The sequence below is a fragment of the Haliotis cracherodii genome, unplaced genomic scaffold, assembly GCF_022045235.1.
Source record: "Haliotis cracherodii isolate W230 unplaced genomic scaffold, xgHalCrac1.p SCAF_10, whole genome shotgun sequence".
Lineage (NCBI taxonomy): Eukaryota > Metazoa > Mollusca > Gastropoda > Lepetellida > Haliotidae > Haliotis > Haliotis cracherodii.
Window position 1 is genome coordinate 8,848,130 of NW_027266265.1, and position 21,105 is coordinate 8,869,234.

General features: G+C 40.6%; 2 protein-coding genes across 3 annotated transcripts in view; one reads left to right on the forward strand and one right to left on the reverse strand.

Moving 5' to 3' along the window:
• LOC139447455 (ubinuclein-2-like) overlaps positions 1-21,105 on the reverse strand; it is a 39,446-nt gene that overhangs the window by 14,776 nt on the left and 3,565 nt on the right. The gene's annotated exons all lie outside the window — the stretch shown is intronic.
• LOC139454042 (atrial natriuretic peptide receptor 2-like) overlaps positions 1-21,105 on the forward strand; it is a 45,609-nt gene that overhangs the window by 9,690 nt on the left and 14,814 nt on the right. The window lies entirely within an intron of this gene.

The following is a 21,105-nucleotide window of genomic DNA, read 5'->3' on the forward strand; positions in this document are numbered from 1 at the left end:
CCCGGCCCACTGAAAATCACATGGATGCTCCCTTAAATCTTAAAATGTTCCCCCATCTTGCATGGGTTCGATTTCAACATGGTTATGCCACTATTTGCTAAGGATAAAGGAGTAGCTGGAATATTGGTACAAGCGTCGTAAAATTATACTCACTCACTCACGAACAATGCGTGTTGTCTACCCCTCAAATATGCTCTCAGCAAAAGAGGCCGTAAGTATATCCTGTCAAATATGATATGTATTTATGACCATGCATTTTTAGATAATTATGCAATGTGAATTTATAATATGTAAATGATAATTATTCATATATAATTCTTATTGTTGGTGTTTATTATCTCTTTGTAAGTAGCAGGGTTTAAGTTATTCTATAATGGTATCTTTTATTAAGTTTCATTAATTTGGTAAAGGATAAACATTTTGATAAATTTGTCGAAATAGTATTGATATGCGTTAAGTAACAAACAAACATTATTTGTATTGCGACGGTAAAAAATACATGAACCACAGGGCTTTCTCGTTTTCATGTCATTTCACAGGTACTAAACTATAGAATACGGTTGACAATTATAAGGAGATTTAACCAACACTACCATCGGTCCCGAATGCGATACCTTCCAAACAATATACCTCAAATCATCTTCCCGAGTCAAGGGAGTTAACTGACTATAAAAGTTCAGTTTCAACCCTTGCCTCGGGAAGATGACCTTAAATATGTATTAATATATTGAATAACATCTTTATTGTGTCTTGTCTTATACTTATATTATTATCATGCAATGCCTAAGCATTTATGGTTTTAAACCTCCAAACACAATTCTATGTGAAAGCCTACATCTCATGTTTGTTTGTAGTTTAAAGCCGCACTGACCAATAATCTAGTTATATGACGGCGGTCTATAAATAATCGAGTCTGGACCAGACAATCCAGTGATGAGCACCATGAGCATTGATCCACGTAACAGTCATACGATGACATGCATCAGCCAAGTCAGCGAGCCTGACCGCCCACTCCAATGAGTTGCTTCTTGCGACCAGGATTGGTTGCCAAGCAGGTGCAGGACGTCAGGCAACAAAAAAACCCTTACTTTTTCAAGCTAATTGTGTGATGCGCATGCTATCAATGGTGCTTACCCTATTCGCGAACACCTGGTGTCATCACTGATTTAATTTCAGTCATCCATTCATATAATTTCGACGACTATTTTGCCTTTTACGCCTTATGAACCTTTTTCTGCGGATAATCGAAACTGGTTATTCTCTGGTGTTGATTCTCTATATCCAGCATGCAGGAGATATAGGACCCGTGAAGATCAGGGGTAGAATAGGTCTTCAGCAACCCATGCTTGTCTCCCCCGTGGAGATCCGGGGTAGAATAGGTGTTCAGCAACCCATGCTTGTCTCCCCCGTGAAGATCCAGGGTAGAATAGGTCCTCAGCAACCCATGCTTGTCGTACCCTTGAAGATCCGGGGTAGAATAGGTCATCAGCAACCCATGCTTGTCGTACCCGTGAAGTTCAGGGGTAGGATAGGTCTTCAGCAACCTTTGCTTGTCGTACCCGTGAAGATCCGGGGTAGAATAGGTCATCAGCAACCTATGCTTGTCGTACCCGTGAAGATTAGGGTTAGAATAGGTCTTCAGCTGATGAAGGATTTTCCATCTTTGTCTAAGGGGGCCAGAAGCCTCCCGTTTGCACTGTGTCTTACTTACTTACTTACTTTGGAGATTTAACGTGCGCTTTCCGACTGATGCGTATTTCGCACACGGGCCCGGCCAGGCCATTTAATGTGTTTCCGAAAGGGGCGAAAGTGGTCTGTGCAACCCAAGAGCGGGGTTTAGGGGTTGCTTATATAGAATTTGGGAATTTTGAGATTTGGAATAGATGCCGATGGGGTTGGGGAGGAGAACTAAGGAAGCTGGGTATGGTGGATGTTTGTTTGTTTATGTGATTTTGATTTGGTAGGTTATTTTGTTTTTAGATGGGTTTTATTAGTTCCGTTTTTATTAAGAATACGCCTAAGGCCTTTAAGTTTTCTAGTATATTTTGTGGGTTTAGTATTGCTTCTAGAGTGAGAGCCTTGTTTAGATTGAGGGTGGTTTGTAATGCGGTTCGATGTGTTAGGTAGTGTGTGCAGGGGATGAGTGCGTGTTCTGGGTTTCTGGTTGTTTGCAGCGTGGGCAGTTACCTGCAGTGTGTTTTTTTATTTTTTTTAGGTGGTTATTTAGGTTGGTGTGTCCGGTTTGGAGTTTAGTGATTACTGATTTGTTTTGATGGATGGAGAATTTTTGGTTTGGTTAGTGGTTTGCTGAGCACTTTTTTGATTTGGCTATTTGAGTTTAGATATAGGTTGTGCCATTTTTGTGATTTTTTGCTTGTTTACACTTTTAATTTCTGATTTTGAGATGGGTAAGTTTAAGCTTATTTCTGGGATTTTGAGGGATATTTTAGCTGCTTTATCGGCGTTTTCATTACCGTATATTCCTACGTGGGCGGGTATCCACAAGAAGGTTATTTGTTTGCCTGCCTTAGTTAGGTCGTTGGAGCTTTTAAGTATTTGATTTAATAATTTAGGTCGGTTTTTGGTATTTTTGTTTTGGAGGGCTTGCAGTCCACTTAGGGAGTCGGTAAGTATTAGGATTTTTTTGTGGTTTTTGGATTCTTGATTATGGAGGGCTGAGGCCATGCCCATTAGTTCTGCCGTGAATATTGATTGGTTGTTTGGGAGTCGGAAGGATTGTGTGGTTTTAGTTGGTTGTGTGGTATAGACTCCGAAACCTGTGTGTTTGGAGGTCTGATTTGAGGATCTGTCCGTGTAAATGTGACACCAATTTGGCCAATTTTCGTGTTTGTATGCTAGTGTGGTAGTTTTGGCTATGTTTGGGTCGGTTTGTTTATTTATTTGGCTTGCTAGTATTGTGTCTATTTTGGGTATTTTAAGTTTAGGGGTGAAAATATTTGATTGTTTGCAGTTTTGATTTTGATTTTTAATTTGGTGTTCATTTAGGTAGTTTGTAATTCTTTGGGATATTGGGGTAAGTAATTGGTGTTTACGAGCTAGAGCTTGGTTTTTGGGGCTGATGTTTCGGTTGATTAAGTTTTGGATGAGAGGGTTTGATTGGGATTTTGAGGGAAATTTAAGCTTAGCTGTTCCCTGCGTAGACTTAGTGGCATTTCTCCTGTTAAGGCCTGAAGTGAAGTGTAGGAGGTGCCATGTTGGGTGCGTGTAATAAGTTTGAGAGCCTGATATTGTATTGAGTCAAGTTTTTTAGTTAGAGAGTTGTTTAGGGTGTTTTATATGGCGCAGCCGTAGTCTAGTTTTGATTTAATTAGTGATATGTAGAGAGAGAGGAGGGTATCTTCGGAGGCTCCCCAGTTAGAGCCAGTTAGGCATCTTAGGGTGTTTAGGTCTTTACTGCATTTAGTTGTTAGGTTTTGGATGTGAGCATCCCAGGTGAGATGTTCATCGAAAATAAGTCCTAAGAATTTGGTTTGTTTTTGAAATTTGATTGTTTGATTGTTTAGCTAGAGGATTGGGGAGGCGGGTTTCATGTTTTTATGTTTGAATACTATTCCTGTTGTTTTTTCTGAGTTAAGGGAGAAGCCCCATTTGTCAGCCCATTGTTGTATTTTATTAAGAGATTTTTGGAGTAAAGTTTGGACCATTTTCATGCTTTTAGTGCGGATCCAGATGGCTCCATCATCCGCGAATTTTGATGTGTTTACTTTAGGGGATAGGCCCTCGAATAGATCGTTTATCATTATATTGAAGAGGGTGGGGCTGAGGATACTGCCCTGGGGAGTGCCATTTTCTAGGGGACATTGGTCCGATAGAGTTTGGTCTATACCCACGGTTATTTTACGATTGTTTAGGAAGTCCTGGATGTAGTTTATTATCTGACCTTTGAGTCCTATTTTTTTAAGGTTTTGTATTAGCCCGTCGTGCCATACCATGTCGAAAGCTTTAGAGAAGTCTAAGAAGATGCCTGTGGTATATTGTTTATTTAGTTGTCCTGTCTTAATATCTTGCTCTGGTCGGGCGAGGTTATCTAGGGTTGAGCGGCCAGGAGTGAAACCGCTTTGATCTGGGTTTATGATGTTATTTTGGGTTAAGTAATGTTGTAATCTATTTTTAGCCATTGATTCCATTACTTTACATAAGTTTGAAGTTAGGGATATTGGTCTATATGAGTTAGCTTGATTAGCTGGTTTATTAGGTTTAGGGATTGGTATGACTAGGGCCTGTTTCCAGGGAAACCTGTCCGTTTAGGTAGATGAGATTGTATAGTTTGAGTAGTGCCTGGAGTAGTTTTAGGGGGAGTTTTTTAATTATTTGGTAAGAAGTTAGGTCTAATCCTGGGGCTGTGCCCTTTTTCCTGTTTTGGATTACGTAGAGGAGCTCCTCCATTGTGTAGGGTTGATTTATTTCTAGATTGTTATTGTTTGGTTCTTTTGTGGGTTTGTTTTCTGTTTTAAGTTTATCTTGGAATTTTTGACTGAAGTTGGTGTTACTGCTGAAGGCCGAAAAGTGGTTGGCGAGATTATTTGCTTTTTGGGCGGGGTTGGTTGAGTTGTCAATGTTAGGTTTTTTTTATGTCGTTTAAAGCCTCTGATGGCGTGGAATTTGCGCCAGACCATTCTGGCATCATACCCAGCTCCCTTAGTTCTCCTCCCCAACCCCATCGGCATCTATTCCAAATCTCAAAATTCCCAAATTCTATATAAGCAACCCCTAAAACCCCCTCTTGGGTTGCACAGACCACTTTCGCCCCTTTCGGAAACACATTAAATGGCCTGGCCGGGCCCGTGTGCGAAATACGCATCAGTCGGAAAGCGCACGTTAAATCTCCAAAGTAAGTAAGTAAGTAAGTAAGTAAGTAAGTAAGTAAGTAAGTAAGTAAGTAAGTAAGTAAGTAAGTAAGTAAGTAAGTAAGTAAGTAAGTAAGTAAGTAAGTAAGTAAGTAAGTAAGTAAGTAAGGCATTCATTCGCCTGATGAAGGAGCATACACTCCGAAACGTTGTGTTCCTCAACAAAGTATTCCAACACAAACAATCAACACTCATTGGCCTCGCTAATCTGTTGCCTTCCGGAAAGAAGACCCCAGCCACACTGTTTTTGTTGAACTTATAAGACAAAAAAACATCTATGGTGAAAATCAGTTGTATTAATTCCATTTAGAACTTGGCCGAGGGTGGTTAAATATGTGACATTGTGTACATTGTCCTCTGTCATAGTATCGATGAACATTAAGAAGCAGAGTGACTTAGTATATCTAATTAGATACAGTACGACTGACATGTGCTTCACGTAGAATACGCCATGTTCTTATTCAATTGTTATGTACCAAGGTTTGTTAAAAAGATGAAACACGCCGAGGGGCATGAGTTGTCCCTCGCATATATATCTACAGAAACTTGGTAAAATCAATGATGTTCAGTGGGCTATTGACTAGTTCATAACGACGCCAAGTGATGCTTAACGTTAAGCGACATGGATATGATTGGAACAGAAATTGATATCCTTGCTCGATGCATCTCGTTAATGACCCCCAAAATGAAAAACAACTTATTAGTAATTAATATTGCTGAGTGCGGCGTTAGGCAACAAACAGACAAACAAGCTATTACTAATTAACCTGTCTGAACCTTAGAAGTTCGTGTCTGTTCAATCCGTGCAAGAGTTCAATTCAATTATCTTTTTTCAATAACACAACAAAACATTAGGATCGGAGATGCCGCAAGTGTAATTAACTACAAAAACCACTTACACTTCCAATGTTATAGCGCCATTAAGAATAACAACAATAACACATTATAAATTACTTACAGGTAATGTCGACAGTTATTGCACATTACGTTACAAAACCGTTTCAAGAATCGTCAGAAATATCTGCTAAAAGCCGAATCCATTGAACTATTCCGATTACATCATGAGCATGTGTTTGTGTTTCACAATCAAATAGCATGTGTTTGCCAAAAAGGTGTGCGTATCCTGTCCCATCGGCGGCACTCGTCACAAATCCATTCAAAGGCAAGTCAATTGTTCACCTGAAAAACATAAATAGAGAATTGCAAGTACAGGCTTCATTTAGGTCACTGGTGCCTCAAATTTAGAAATGTCCCCCACATGTCCACCAGAACAATAACTCTTCGAAACTTATGATTTGCTCCTGGTATAGGTTGGGTGCAGCTTCAATAGATTCATTGGCGATAAGTCGTTCAGAAAATATGATGTATTTATACACGTAGGTAATGTATTTAACTAAAAAACACTTCAATTTGCAAGTTTAAAGCGCCATTAATGATAACAACAATGGCGCATTACAAATTATTTACAGAACGTTGGCAACAGTTGTTACATATTATGTCCTGTATATTGCGCTGTTTGTTTGTTTGTTTGTTTGTTGTTTAACGCCGTTTATTCCAGCTATATGACGGCGGTCTGTAAATAATCGAGTCTGGACCAAACAATCCAGTGATTGACATCATATGCATCGATCGACGCAATTGGGATACGATGACATGCATCAACCAAGTCAGCGAGCCTGACCTCCCGATCCCGTTAGTCGCCTCTCACGGCAAGCATGGGTTGCTGAAGACCTATTCTACCCCGGATCTTCACGGGTCCAGTAATGGGTTGAATAAGGGCGGTTGCCTGGTTTGGAACCTGCATCTCTACCTTGAAAATTGTGTTTGCCTCCATCCCCTCATGGCGAACTAACAGCAAACTCTTTGACGTTATAATACATAAACATTATTGTCAAATGGGTTCTATCCAATGGTTTGGGTAAGGTGCTAATTTTCTTTGGTTGGTTGGTTTCTTGTTTAACGCCGCAGCAATGTTCCAGCTATATGACGGCGATCTGTAAATAATCGAGTCTGGACCAGACAATCAAGTGATTAATATCATGAGCATCAATCCACGCAATTGGGATTGATGACATGGTCAGCGAGCCTGACCACCCGATCCCGTTAGTTTCCTAGGCTTCTTACGACAAGCATAGTCACCTTTCAGAGCAAGTATGGGTTCCTGAAGATCTGTTCTACCCCGGATCTTCACGGGTCTGCTAATTTGAATAAGGAATATTCGATAATCGTTATAACAAATATATATTTCTGTAAATCGCTTTTACTCAAAATAATACATAACAGTCACTGAAAGAGTGTATCAGAGAGCTAAGTATAGCTTGTAAAAACATTTACGTGGACATGCCTGAAGAAAATGAAACAACCCTTGGTAGACATAATTCCAAAAACGAATGAAACTAGAATATAGGCACCTTGGCTTGTATACTCCCAAGGAAGTTGAGAAGGATCGACTTTACGGATCCACTGTTCGGGGAAGAAATAAGCCGCATATGAGCAGATACCAGTGTCTGGATAAGTATGGTACTAGATGATAATAATAATAATAATAATAATGGTAATAATAATAATAATAATAATAATAATAATAATAATAATGATAATAATAATGATGATGCTGATGATGGTGGTAATAATAATGATGATGATGATGATGATGATGATGATGATGATGAAAACAAGGCATTCCACTGTTTTCGTAAACGAGCCAAGGATGTGGGACATAATCTCAATGTCAGTGTTGATTTTGTTGATGGTTCTGTACTGCTGGATGGTACAGAAATGAGTGTCAACCAAGCGAAGTGCCATATCAAGTCGGCCCAGACTCAGCTTTCCAAGGAGAGGCTATCTGAACGACCACTGCATCGTGTTAATGTGCAGTGTGTTGAGAGGGTCGGCAACCCTGTAGAGTCCTTCGTTTGGATGAGTTCGCCTGGCCTGAAAAGTGAAACAGAAGGCTTTCTGTTTTCTGCTCAGGACCAGTCACTTCCCACTCGTGAGATCTATGGTGAGTTGATCAGCGACCTGAAGGGATGCAGGGCGAGTTGATCAGCGACCTAGTGAGATGCAGGGCGAGTTGATCAGCGACCTAGTGAGATGCAGGGCGTTGCTTTTTTTAAGCAATGGGGGCACGGGTCTTATGTTATTGTTTTGTATAGAGCGGTATATCTATTATACCTGGATATACCGCTCGATACAAAACAATAGCATGAGACCCGTGTATATCTATTATACGTGCATATACAATGTCAAAATGATTGTATTCTATCATTAGCTCGTATAACTCGCATTGTAATCGCATGCATTCAACCTGGACAAATAAAATTGATTCTTGTTCCATAGCCGTTCCCTTGACTGTTCTAATTGTTTGTGAGATTAAATGCTATTTTTCTGCAGGAGATTATGGAAGCTCTGCTAGTGCTTCCTTTTCCTTCAGAAGCAATGCAATATGTTGTAACCATGGCAACTGTTGTGTCATCGCTAAGATGCAGACGTTTCTAATTAAGTCAGGAATGAAGCTGTGGTAAAACGATAGCCAAATGTCAAATTCTATTTTCTTAGAGGATATCTTTTCCAACTTAATCATGTCATTGTCACATCGTACATGGTTCTAGTGTTCGTTGTGTGATAGTCATGCGGACTCGGTGCTTGTCGTGTGATAGTCGACATGGACTCGGTGCTTGTGGTGTGATAGTTGACATGAACTCGGTGCTCGTGACGTGATAGTCGACATGGACTCGGTGCTTGTGGTGTGATAGTCGACATGGACTCGGTGCTTGTGGTGTGATAGTCGACATGGACTCGGTGCTTGTGGTGTGATAGTCGACATGGACTCGGTGCTTGTGGTGTGATAGTCGACATGGACTCGGCGCTCGTTGCGTGAAAATCGCTGTGGGCTAGGTGCTCGTGGTGTGATGTTCGACATGGACTCGGTTCTCGTGGTGTGATAGTCGAGACGAACTCGGAGCTCGTGGTGTGAAAGTCGACATGGGCTCCTAGCTCGTGGTGTGAAAGTCGACATGGACTCGGTGCTCGTGGCGTGATAGTCGACATGGACTCGGTTCTCGTGGTGTGATAGTCGAGAGGAACTCGGAGCTCGTGGTGTGAAAGTCGACATGGGCTCCTAGCTCGTGGTGTGAAAGTCGACATGGACTCGGTGCTCGTGGCGTGATAGTCGACATGGACTCGGTTCTCGTGGTGTGATAGTCGAGAGGAACTCGGAGCTCGTGGTGTGAAAGTCGACATGGGCTCCTAGCTCGTGGTGTGAAAGTCGACATGGACTCGGTGCTCGTGGTGTGATAGTCGACATGGACTCAGTTCTCGTGGTGTGATAGTCGAGAGGAACTCGGTGCTCGTGGTGTGATAGTTGACATTAACTCGGTGCTTGTGGTGTGATAGTCGACATGGACTCGGTGCTTGTGGTGTGATAGTCGACATGGACTCGGTGCTTGTGGTGTGATAGTTGACATGAACTCGGTGCTCGTGACGTGATAGTCGACATGGACTCGGTGCTTGTGGTGTGATAGTCGACATGGACTCGGTGCTTGTGGTGTGATAGTCGACATGGACTCGGTGCTTGTGGTGTGATAGTCGACATGGACTCGGCGCTCGTTGCGTGAAAGTCGACGTGGGCTCTGTGCTCGGAGTGTGATAGTCGACATGGACTCGGTGCTCGTGGCACGATAATCGACATGGACTCGGTGCTCGTGGTGTGAAAGTCGACATGGACTCGATGCTCGTGGTGTGATAGTCGACATAGATTCGGTGCTCATGGTGTGAAAGTCGACACGGACTCGGCGCTTGTTGCGTGAAAGTCGACGTGGGATCGGTGCACGTGGTGTGATTGTCCACATGGGCTCGGCGCCCGTAGGGTGATAGTCGACATGAGCTAGGTGCTCGTGGTATGATAGTCGACATGAGCTTCCGCTGTATATGACGTCAGTCTAATATGTTGAAATCTCAAGTTCTGCGTAAGGAGTGCTATTATTTAAGAATTGACCTTCATTGGAATATGAACCTCCATAGAGTGAGGGCCAAACTGTATGAACGTCGAAGCTTATATCATATCATATCATATCATATCATATGGGGCGGTCGGGTTGCCTAGTGGTTAAAGCGTAAGACCCGGGTTCGATTCCCGACATGGGTAAAATGTGTGAAGCCCATTTCTGGTGTCCCCTGCCGTGATATTGCTGGAATATTGCTAAAAGCGGCGTTAAACCATACTCACTCACTAATATATTCTATTCTATTCTATTCTATTAAAGTGAGTGAGTTACCTTTTACGACGGTTTTAGCAATATTTCAGCACAGGACGCAAGACATGGACTTCACATATTGTACCAATCTCAATAAAATCAGATCTTAGTTCTCGCTGCTGCTAAACAAAGATCTGAGGACACCCTCATACAGGTCACGTCATACCGACCTTTCGCGAACTTTGACCGACCAATGGAATGACTGACAGGAAGTCGACATTAGCCAATTAGAAGGCAGCTGTCTCGTGCTTTACGGCACTAATGTCAAATTTGCGACAACGCTTCGAAAGATATTTTGACAAATTCTCGATTAAAGATTTGAAAACTGAACAAAAGAACATTCTGAAATGGTAAAAAATGTATGGATTCAGTCGTTAAGCCCGTAACTATCGTTCGAAATAGCCCTGTGTTAAAGTTTTCGAGGTTGCATGATTAAGAATCACATTCCGACTGTCACTGACAGTCGGACGCTCTGATTGGTCGGATGAAAGGCCCTAATGGGATGTCTTTAGATCTTTGTTTAGCGGTTGCGAGAACTAAAATCTGAATTTAATGAGATTGCATATGTACACATGTAGGGAATCGAACCAGGGTCTTGAGCAAACACTTTAACCTCTAGACTTAACCATCGTCTCTATTATTATTTAAATACGTGACCATGTACTGTAGACAACGCACCACTTAGGGCCATGGGCGACCAATAGGGCATTTGACATGAAGGCTCACCTTTGTATTTTATTGACGTTTATTAACATTTCTGACTCTCTATCCTCAAACTGCACCTACCATAGGCTGATCTGTTTACAGGAAGAATTTCATTGTCAATATACAGCAATATCAACCAACAATAAACACCATATCAAATAAATAATCAATAAAAAATCTACTTTATTTTAAAAAAAAATAAACAGCAATAATAAAAAACAATAAATTTTATGTCATTAACGATAGACAGTTATGTCAATGAACAATAAATACAAAGCATGACAATAAAAAATAAACAGCAATAGCAATAAATAATGAAAATATGAATAAACAACATGCATTATACCATATCAATAAACAAATAACAGTAAAGCAAAAAAATAAACACTATAAAGGATATTCATAAAAAAAATAACAGCAATATCAATAAAAAATAAACAGAAATATCAATAAACAGTAAACAGCAATATCAATAAAGAATAAAGAGCTTATGAATAAACAATATTCATTACACCATATCAATGAACAATAAACAGCAGTATCAACTGAGCAATAAACAACATAAACAAACATAAAGCATTTCAATCAGTAAGTAACAGCAATAACAATAAATAATAAACGACAATATCAATAAACAGCAATATCACCAAACAATAAATAGAGGTCATCACGCGGTTGTGTTCTGAGATGGCAAATATCCTGTATTGGAACTAAACACTGTATTTAGTGAGCCTTTTCAATAGACATCATGTCACATTAACAAACACGGGACTCGTGAATATCCAGGTTAGAATAGGTCTTCAGCAACCCATGCTTGCAGTAAAAAGCGACGATGCTTGTCGTAACAGGCGACTAACGGGATCGGGTGGTCAGGCTCGCTGACTTGGTTGATGCATGTCATCGTATCAGTGCGTGGATCGATGCTCATGATGTCATCCACTGGATTATCTGGTCCAGACTCGTTTATTTACAGCTGGAATATTGCTGAGAGCTGCGTTAAACAACAAACAAACAAACAAACACAGCATATCAATTAATAATACATTGCATGCCAATAAACAGCTTTTCAATGAACAACATATAAATAAACACCATATAATAAACAATAAACATCACATCATATCAATGAACAAAAACCAGCTTGACACCTGTAGTATTTGCTAGCGGCAGAATGTTAAGATCACTGCTACCCTTTCTTCCTTTAAGAAGGAACCAAACATTTTTTTTGGACATCCTATCTGTCTTTTTTAATACCGGGAGACTAGCATTGATCAATGGCGGGGCTTATAAACATAGTTCACTCAGCACAGATAATCCGCAATTCCTGTAGGTTATTCAGTACGTTCATTTGGTCCCGACCCTCGACAACACCCACCTAACTCCACATTGTTAAGCACTGATAGGCTGTCCTAGCATTATCTTCTCCAGTGTCTTCACTATCCAGTAGCTGCATCATGACACAATGATTTGTTTTCTTTGATGGAGTTTCCACAATTGTCATCGCCGTACTGTTATTTCTATCAAATCTCGGTGAGAATTATTCACGGGAGTTGAACCATAATGAAAATCAATATGATTGGACGTTTCTAGAGTTTGACAACAAATCAGAATCGATCCGCATAATGTCAGTTCGTAATGTAAACAATAATGCAATGAATCCGTTATTGTACGCCCTATTTCTTTATTTCCCATTTTGAACCCAACTGCAAAATTGGTTAATGGACGATTGTTCAGATTTATTTCTAATTGATAATGTTGCTAAATATTCATAGAAACAGTATTCCTTTACGATATTCAGTGAACTGGTTGGTAAAGAATATTCAACGGCTTGTAGTCAATGAGAAAGGGCGTGTTTTCCGCTTTTAGCAATATCACTACTGGGGACACATGAAATGAAATTGTTGGCCATGTCGGGAATCGAATCCGAAACCTGGCGTGACGAACGAAAACTTTATCCAGTAAGCTATCCCACCACCTTTCAATTGCTTGTGGAATCTATGATTATGAAGTGATAGGTATATATGATTGAGGAAATCACACTGAAGCTCAACATGATGGCGCGGTACCAAACAAAACACTTGAAAATTGGATTCGACCAAAATATAACAAACGTTATCAAAGCGTTACTAAGCTGAGAACAGTCCGACCCAGGACTCCCCAAAACACTGCCAACTTAAGGTTCGAAATATAACTATGATACCCGTATCAAATTACATGTACATCACCTCCGAAAGGCCATTTCTTGTTTGTTTCGTTCTAGCCACCATCAAATCAAGTGAGTGAGTGAGTTTGGTTATACGCCGCTTTGAACAGTATTCCAGTTATATCAAGGCGTGTCAGCTTAATGTGGGAGGAAAGCCCGAAGTGATGCAGGTCTCAGTCGTTTACCACTTCGGTGAAACCCACGAATACGGGTATGGTGCTGACAAACCTAGAAACATAATCGGGGCGAACCGGAATTCGAACCCACAATCATAGGTTTCTGGCGTGCCGAAGGGATCCGTTGTGATGTCACTGAAATACGGTTCAAAGCCTTTTCACTCACTCACTTCACATTTCATAGTATGATTATCGAGAAATATGTTACATAACTTATATTTTCACTCTCAGTTATGTTCTAAATTCTGAAACAATCATAATCGTTCGTTAGTTTATGCATTTTCCTATACGTAATAATAGATTCTAAAATATTATCAGCAATTGATGTGCCTTGGGGTAGACGTGTGATGTGTGGACTCCTTGAAAGGGATGCTTGATGACGGGTATTGATGTTCCTCCATTAGTTTGATGATATTTATAGGCCCGCTGTTTCAGATATTATTGATACAGCAACAATGCATCAGAACTGACCCTTTCAACTGACAATACCGTAATCAGATCATTGCGGATGCTATTTAGTCAATGCAACGTTTACTTCTAAAGGGTATTTGTTCAGATTTATTATTAAAAAAGCATATTTTACCGACAGCGTCAACATAATGATCCACGTTACTTATCATCATTACTGAAGCATTATGAAGATATCCTTAGATGCGAGTTATGGTTAACAACAACAACAACAACAACAACAACAACAACAACAACAACAACAACAACAATAATAATAATAATAATAATAATAATAATCATCATCATCATCATCATAATAATCATAATAATCATAATGATCACAATAATCATAATGATCACAATAATCATAATAATCATAATAACCATAGGCCATTTATATTGCGGATATTTCCATACCACATGGGCATGCTCAAAGCGTTATTATTACCACGGTGACTGGAACAGTGTGCACTCAACAATCATTCTCAGCTCCCTGGGGAGTATACAACCCAAGCTTCCTGTTAGGCGCTAAAACGTTAACCATCCTCATCCTATGGGTGCCCATTCACTGCTGGGTGAACAGAAGTATTGTCGCTATTCACCCTGAGTATGTTCCTAGGCCTTTCAGTACTATGCCCGTGATCATGGGTTCAGCAAAGTTGTAATGTCTAAGAGCTGCATCACTTCGGGCCCCACTTCAACACGGCGTCATGTGACTGAAATACTGTTCAAGGCGGCTACCAAGCTAATTGACTCACTCTGATGTCCCAAAACAATCAATGATGGTTGCCAAGAACGCCCGCCTCATTAAATGGCTTCCCTTCAATCCTCGCGAAACAGGACCCTCCAGAGAATAGGGTTTGTCGCAGGGTATGTTTAATTCACAGATAAATTTACCAACCACCTCCCAGAGACGTGCTCCTCTGGTTGTTGGGTCACTGGATTTGTACTCCCATGGCCTCTGTAAAGAATTTCAAAATGTTTTAAGGTACACGTATGTAGGATATTTCCAAATTTGATTATGTCTCATATAAGTACCTATTTTGACTTGTACAAATGTATTTTTCAGGTAAAATATTGGCTTGCCTTTTTGTGAGGGCAGTGGGGTAGCCTAGTGGTTTAAACGTTCACTCGACAGCCAAAGACCCTTGTTCAGGTCCCCACGTGGGCACAGTGCGTGAGGCCGTTTTCTGTTTTTTCCCGCCATAGCTTGTCACGCTGAAGACCCGGGTAGGATCGCCAACATGGTATGATGTGTGAAGCCCCGCCGTGATATTCCTGGAATATTGCTAAAAGAAGCGTAAAACCATACACACCCACTCACAATTTGTGACGGGTGCCACCTTTTCGCGAACACCCAGTATCCTCACTATTTGATGGAAGTTTATAAACACAGCCGACCTTTCTAACGATTATGGAAATTCTTTTGTCTCTTATATATATGGTATACAGGGGAATCTGTTGAAACCGAACTATGTATAATCCGGATGTCTGTCAAAGCGGGCCACTTTTACTATCCGGAATATACTTTAATAAATAGAGGTCTTCATAGAGTTTGTTTCGGGATGGGAAATATCCTGTATAAGGATTGGTCATTGTATTTAGCGAGCCTTTGGACATTTTTTAATTCTCTCATATCTAACAAATGAGCTCAAACTTTACCTAAACATTGCAAGTTTTCCTTGAATGTGCGCATTAATATAGTACGTCACGTGACACTGTGAATGGTCAGTCGGATGGGTGAATAGTCAATATAGTTCCTACTAAAATCTATATTTAACTACACAGAGACAAATGACAATCAGTAGAGGTTCTTGTAATTATGAATATGGATTTTGCTCTCGTATTTCTTAAGCTCGAGGTCAGCTTTTGTAGTTGTCAATATCATGAGTGTCTTTTTAGTACGCTGTTATAATATTCACTCACTTCTTGTGCTATTACTCTTCTTCTGAAACTGTGTTAAGGTTACTTCGTTCTGTACCTACAGTTTAGCGGATATAGGGGGTGCTGCACACAAAGACTGTACACGGTAGTTAGGACAGTGTGCCTCGAGACATATAGATCCGCATCATTATCTTGTTTGGACACTATAATCCTAGATGTGCCCTAGTTTCTCGGTTTGCAAGGGTGATATTATTGACAAGTGGAAACGGCTAGGACTTGCATCACTTTGGACTTTCCTTCCACATGAAGCTGACTCGCCGTGATATAATTGAAATACTTTTGAAAGCGACACTAAATCCACCAACCAACAAGTGACACTGCACGAAAAGGGGTGATTCCTGTTTACGGGATACCACCGGACACTTACCCGGAATCTTTCCGGGTATCTGGATGCTAAAATGCTTGGTATCCGCATATATGTTAAGTGACGAATACCACGGATAGGGTATCCACTAACGGATATCCGATGCATTTTGAGTAAGTACCCTATGGTATCCGGCGGATGGAAAACCACCCCTTTTCGCGCTGTGTAGTAAACGTCTAAACCCTGCATGAATTCGGGCTTTCCTCCTCGCCTCAAGTGGACACGCCGTGACATAACTGAAACACTGACCAAAGAGGCGTTATACCTACATTCATTTACTCAGTATTTTGGGTTTAACGCCGCTTTTAACAGTATTCCTGTTATGTCAGGGCATGTCAGCCTAGTGTGGGAGAAAAGCCCGAAGAGATGCAGGTCTCAGACGTTTACCATTACAGTGAAACCCACGAGCACGGGTATGGTGCTGACAAACCTAGAAACATAATCAGGGGAACCGGGATTCGAACCCACAATCATAGGTTTCAACTCACTCACTCAACATTATTGTCGACATATTTATTCATATGTAAGAATTTACTTCAATATGTTTGTGTCTTTATGGAGGTTTAAACGGATGATAACTCTGCGTTCACAGTTAAAGTAAATTCGCGTACGAATATTGCACAAATTCTTCAATAGCTACCATAGGCTTCGATCATCAGTAGTTCTTGTATTTCAAGAAACTTGTCATGAATATTCTATAGATAATTGGAAAACTTATGAAGCAGATGAATTATTAATTTTGATCAGGGTCGCGACTCAAGTTCTGTTTGGTTTTGACGACACCAGCTGGTCAATACTGTCTAAATTGATATCTGGTGTTTGTAATCGTGTTGTCTCAGGCAACGGTCTCTTCTGTAAGAAAATCACTATGTTTGTCATGGTGCTCATTCCGCGCCTTCAGCAGTTTTGCTTTTAAGTCACAGACATCGATCTTCTATCCCTGTGAGAAGTAGGACACTCACGGCAGGGTTGGGTCGTAAATATTTGTCCCTCAGAACGGCTGTGATGAAAACATTGATGTTATAGAGATAGGGAGACGAGCCTTGTTTGTTCACTGCTGATTACGCATGTTATGTTATCACTGTCATAGTTACGCAACCAGAATATCACCAGATCTACGATATCAGTTGCACCACTGCGGCAAGGCTACGCGTTCTGTCACCAGGGCCTCGTTCAACAAAGCGACCATAGCGATAAGACGACCATAACTCCCATACAGATTTAAGCTGACCGTAGCGCTAAGATGGCTTTGTGGAATTGTGCCCTGTTCTACCCAGCCATTCGGCTGCACCACTGCGGTAAGGCTACGCGTTCTTTCACTAGGGCCATCGTTCAACAAAGCGATCATAGCGATAAGACGATCATAACTCCCATACAGATTTAAGCTGACCCGAGCGCTAAGATGGCTTTGTGGAACCGTGCCCTGTTCTATCCATCGATCTCAGTCGCACCACTGCCGCAAAGCTACATTAAAATAAAATATGGAATTTATTGATGCCAGCTTCTTTATTATATAGAACACAACGTTTCAGAGTACATAAATGTATATGCTTTCTCCTTCACCGGGTGGATGAATGCTAGGAGGCAGAGAGCATATATGTACATGTAAACACAATAAAAGTAATAAGATAACAAAGGTGGAAACTTAACAAATGCAAAAAAACAGTTAATTAGCGCTGATTGATAAAACTCAGTGGACAAACGGCAGGCGGGGGAGTATCAGAACTGATGGGTAATTAGCAATTGACAAATGGAAGTTAACGGGATCAGTTAGACTCGATCGGGAGATAATGCGACAAATACATGTAGACATTGACAATATGTCTGTCTGTCTGTCTGTCTGTCTGTCTGTTTGTCTGTCTGAGCCGTGAAGATCCAGTGTAGAATAGGTAGAATAGTGGAGGTCTTCAGCAACCCAAGCTTGTCGTAAAAGACGACTAACGGGATCGGGTGGTCAGGCTCGCTGACTTGGTTGATGCATGTCATCATATCCCAATTGCACGGATCGATGCTCATGATGTCAATCACTGGATTGGCTGGTCTAGACTTGATTATTTACAGACCGCCGTCATATAGCTGTAATATTGCTGAGTGCGGCGTTAAACAACAAATAAACAAACAAACTGTCTGTCTTACACTGATTTATTAAATCAATAAGGCCCTAGGCTCCATGAAACTCAACAAATGACCATCTGTCATTATTTTTAGAATACTTTTTAGGATCTTGGGTGTTCATTTTATTTAACATTGTCAATTAACGAATCTAGGCCAGACAAACCGATGATTGATAGTATGAGCAACATCCACAGGAGATGGATGACACCTAATCAAGCAGGTCATCTGGCTGACCATCCGGCCCTCTAATGGTTGGTTGGTTGGTTTGTTGTTTTACGCCGCACTCCAGCTATTATATCCAGCGATATTCCAGCTATATGACGGCAGTCTGTAAATAATGAAGTCTGGACCAGACAATCCAGTGATTAATATCATGAGCATCGATCCACGCTATTGGGATCGATGACATGCATCAACCAAGTCAGCGAGCCTGACCACCCGATCCCGTTAGTCGCCTTTTACGACAAGCATAGTCGCCTTTTACGGCAAGCATGGGTTGCTGAAGACCTATTCTAACCCAGATCTTCAAGGGTCTGACCCTCTAATGACAAGCATTGGGTAATGAGGATCAAGTCTAACCCGGAATCTACACGGAGTTGGTGAATACGTGTAGAATTGGTGTTATTGCTGAAACCTAGGGCTTGCATTCATCGTCGTGTACACATAGGTTCTAATTTCAGTTTCTACTCGTGTAATTTGAAATTGCTACATTGATTCAATTTTGAATATAAACGTATACGTGAATTTATTTATTTTTTATTTTTTTATTATTATTAAATATTTTTATTAAATATTTTTTTTATTTTGTTATTATTTATACTGACGCCAACCATCTCACGAACAGTTTGCTGGAACCGGGATGTGCCTCTTGACTCGTCAGCACAATCAACAACAACTACCATAAAAGTAACATGACATATTCCTCAGTGCCTGGTAAAGGGACTTGAAGATCCCCGCCATCTGGAGTTGTTTATGTTCACACTTATGGTTGTATTGACATAAACGAGTGGCCTGTAAGGATGTTGTGTACAGACAATTACAGTTGCAGAAGAGTCATAAACTGGACAATGGTACCTTTTTTGGGCCTTTCATCCTTCCATACTTAATTGGTTAATATATTGACTTTTTAAGATGAAACGTGATGTAAATAGCTTGGTGTGTTCACACAATGTGTGTCTGTCCTAAGAAGTGTTTTGTGACAACACAGTAAGATCTGTAAAGGACAAGATTGCTGAAGTCCTCTTTTTTCAGCTTCATGATAGGAGATTTGAAATCTACTCCGGGATAGGCCGTGGTTTTGTGGTTGAGCGTAAGCATGGAAAGCGGAAGGGCGGGTGTTCGTTCCCCGGCCGCGTCATACCAAAAGATGTTAAAAGATGGTATTCGTTGTTACCCTGGCTGACGCTCTGTAGTAAGGGCCTAAACAAGGACTGGTCGGCTCGAGTGAGTATACTGAGTCTGGATGGATATTCATGTTAAAGTGCAGCATGGTATGTCAGTGGGATGGCACTATAAAATCGGAATTAGTCCAGACTAGTACCAAGCGCGCACGAACACACACACGCACGCACGCACGCACGCACGCACGCACGCTCACACGCACGCACGCACGCACGCACGCACGCACACACACACACACAAAACTCGTGCAAGTCGCTATATGTGTGGATAATCTTGAACGACGTTAAACCCCTTTTCACCTCACCTCATCTTCATTCCGGGATAATGAAGGTCTTATCAGTTGATATTTACATTCTTCGACTTTGATTTATGACTTTGATAATTATGATAAAGACATTACACTAAGCTCATAAAATATGTCAGTAATAAAAGTCGCGTTGTGTACATTATACTTTGGTAAAATATCTGGATAATTTGAACTTTGAATGTTTGCGGCAACGAGCGTCATATGACTCTTGCTCAAACGTTGTTTGATCACGGTTATAAAATTGGTAAAGCTTTGTGGTAGATATATCACGGAAGACATTTTCAAGTTTAACGTGGCAGTGACAACAATGATGTCCGATGCAGTTCTCTAGAAGGACGTGTACCACATGTTCCCGTGTTTTTCATGTGACCAGTTGACTTGCCTTTGCATGTGTTTGTGACGGGTCCCAACGGTGGGGTAGGATACTCATCTTTATGCAAACACCTAGTATCATCACTATTTGATTGTGATTCATGGATCATATACACATGCTTATGATATAGTCGGAATCGCATAATGGACTCTGCTTTAGCATCGATTTCTTACGATTATGGAAATTGTTTTTTCGCTGTTATTTTAATTACATACGATGGAATCTATCAATACCCAACTCAGAAAAATCCGGATTTTTGTATATAGAGGACCACGTTTTTGGTCCCGTATATTTTATTATAAACAATAATAATTCTGTCAACGTTATTGTTTCCCATTTCTTGAGCTCCTTCTATAACCTCACTAATACGAATCTCTTTATAAACCGGACATAGCCTCCGTTACACAGAAGTCAGTTTAGTCAACATGCAAAAACAGAACTTCTAAATACAAGACAGACCCCCCAAACCAACATTAAAATAACAGGCACTGTATTCTGAATTTAAACGTTGGTCATCGTACTTTTGACATTTCCTTAAAACACCGATTTCATCCTCAATGCAATGGTTAAAACAAAAGGAACATGTGCGTTTTTTTAAGTGGTAAGTCTCCATACCCCCAGTTTCTAGTTTAATAGTACAACCCCACATCTAAACGTGACGTGTCGGTGGTAAGTTTTTCAGTAAGCCTGGTGACATGTGTTTCATGTCAAGTGCACGTACGTTTTTTGCATGTCATTAACACGACTTTGTCTGTCAGGAATGAGTTCTTTTTTTACTTAATCAATGTTCTGGTGTCATCGAAGTACGAATTCATCGTTCGGCTTTTTTTGTTTTGTTTTACACAAATACTTATCAACCTTCTGACAAGCGATCATAAATAAATATGCCTACATCTACGATCTCGCGTCATATTGAGTAAAAATTATGCACTTCTAAAATTGAC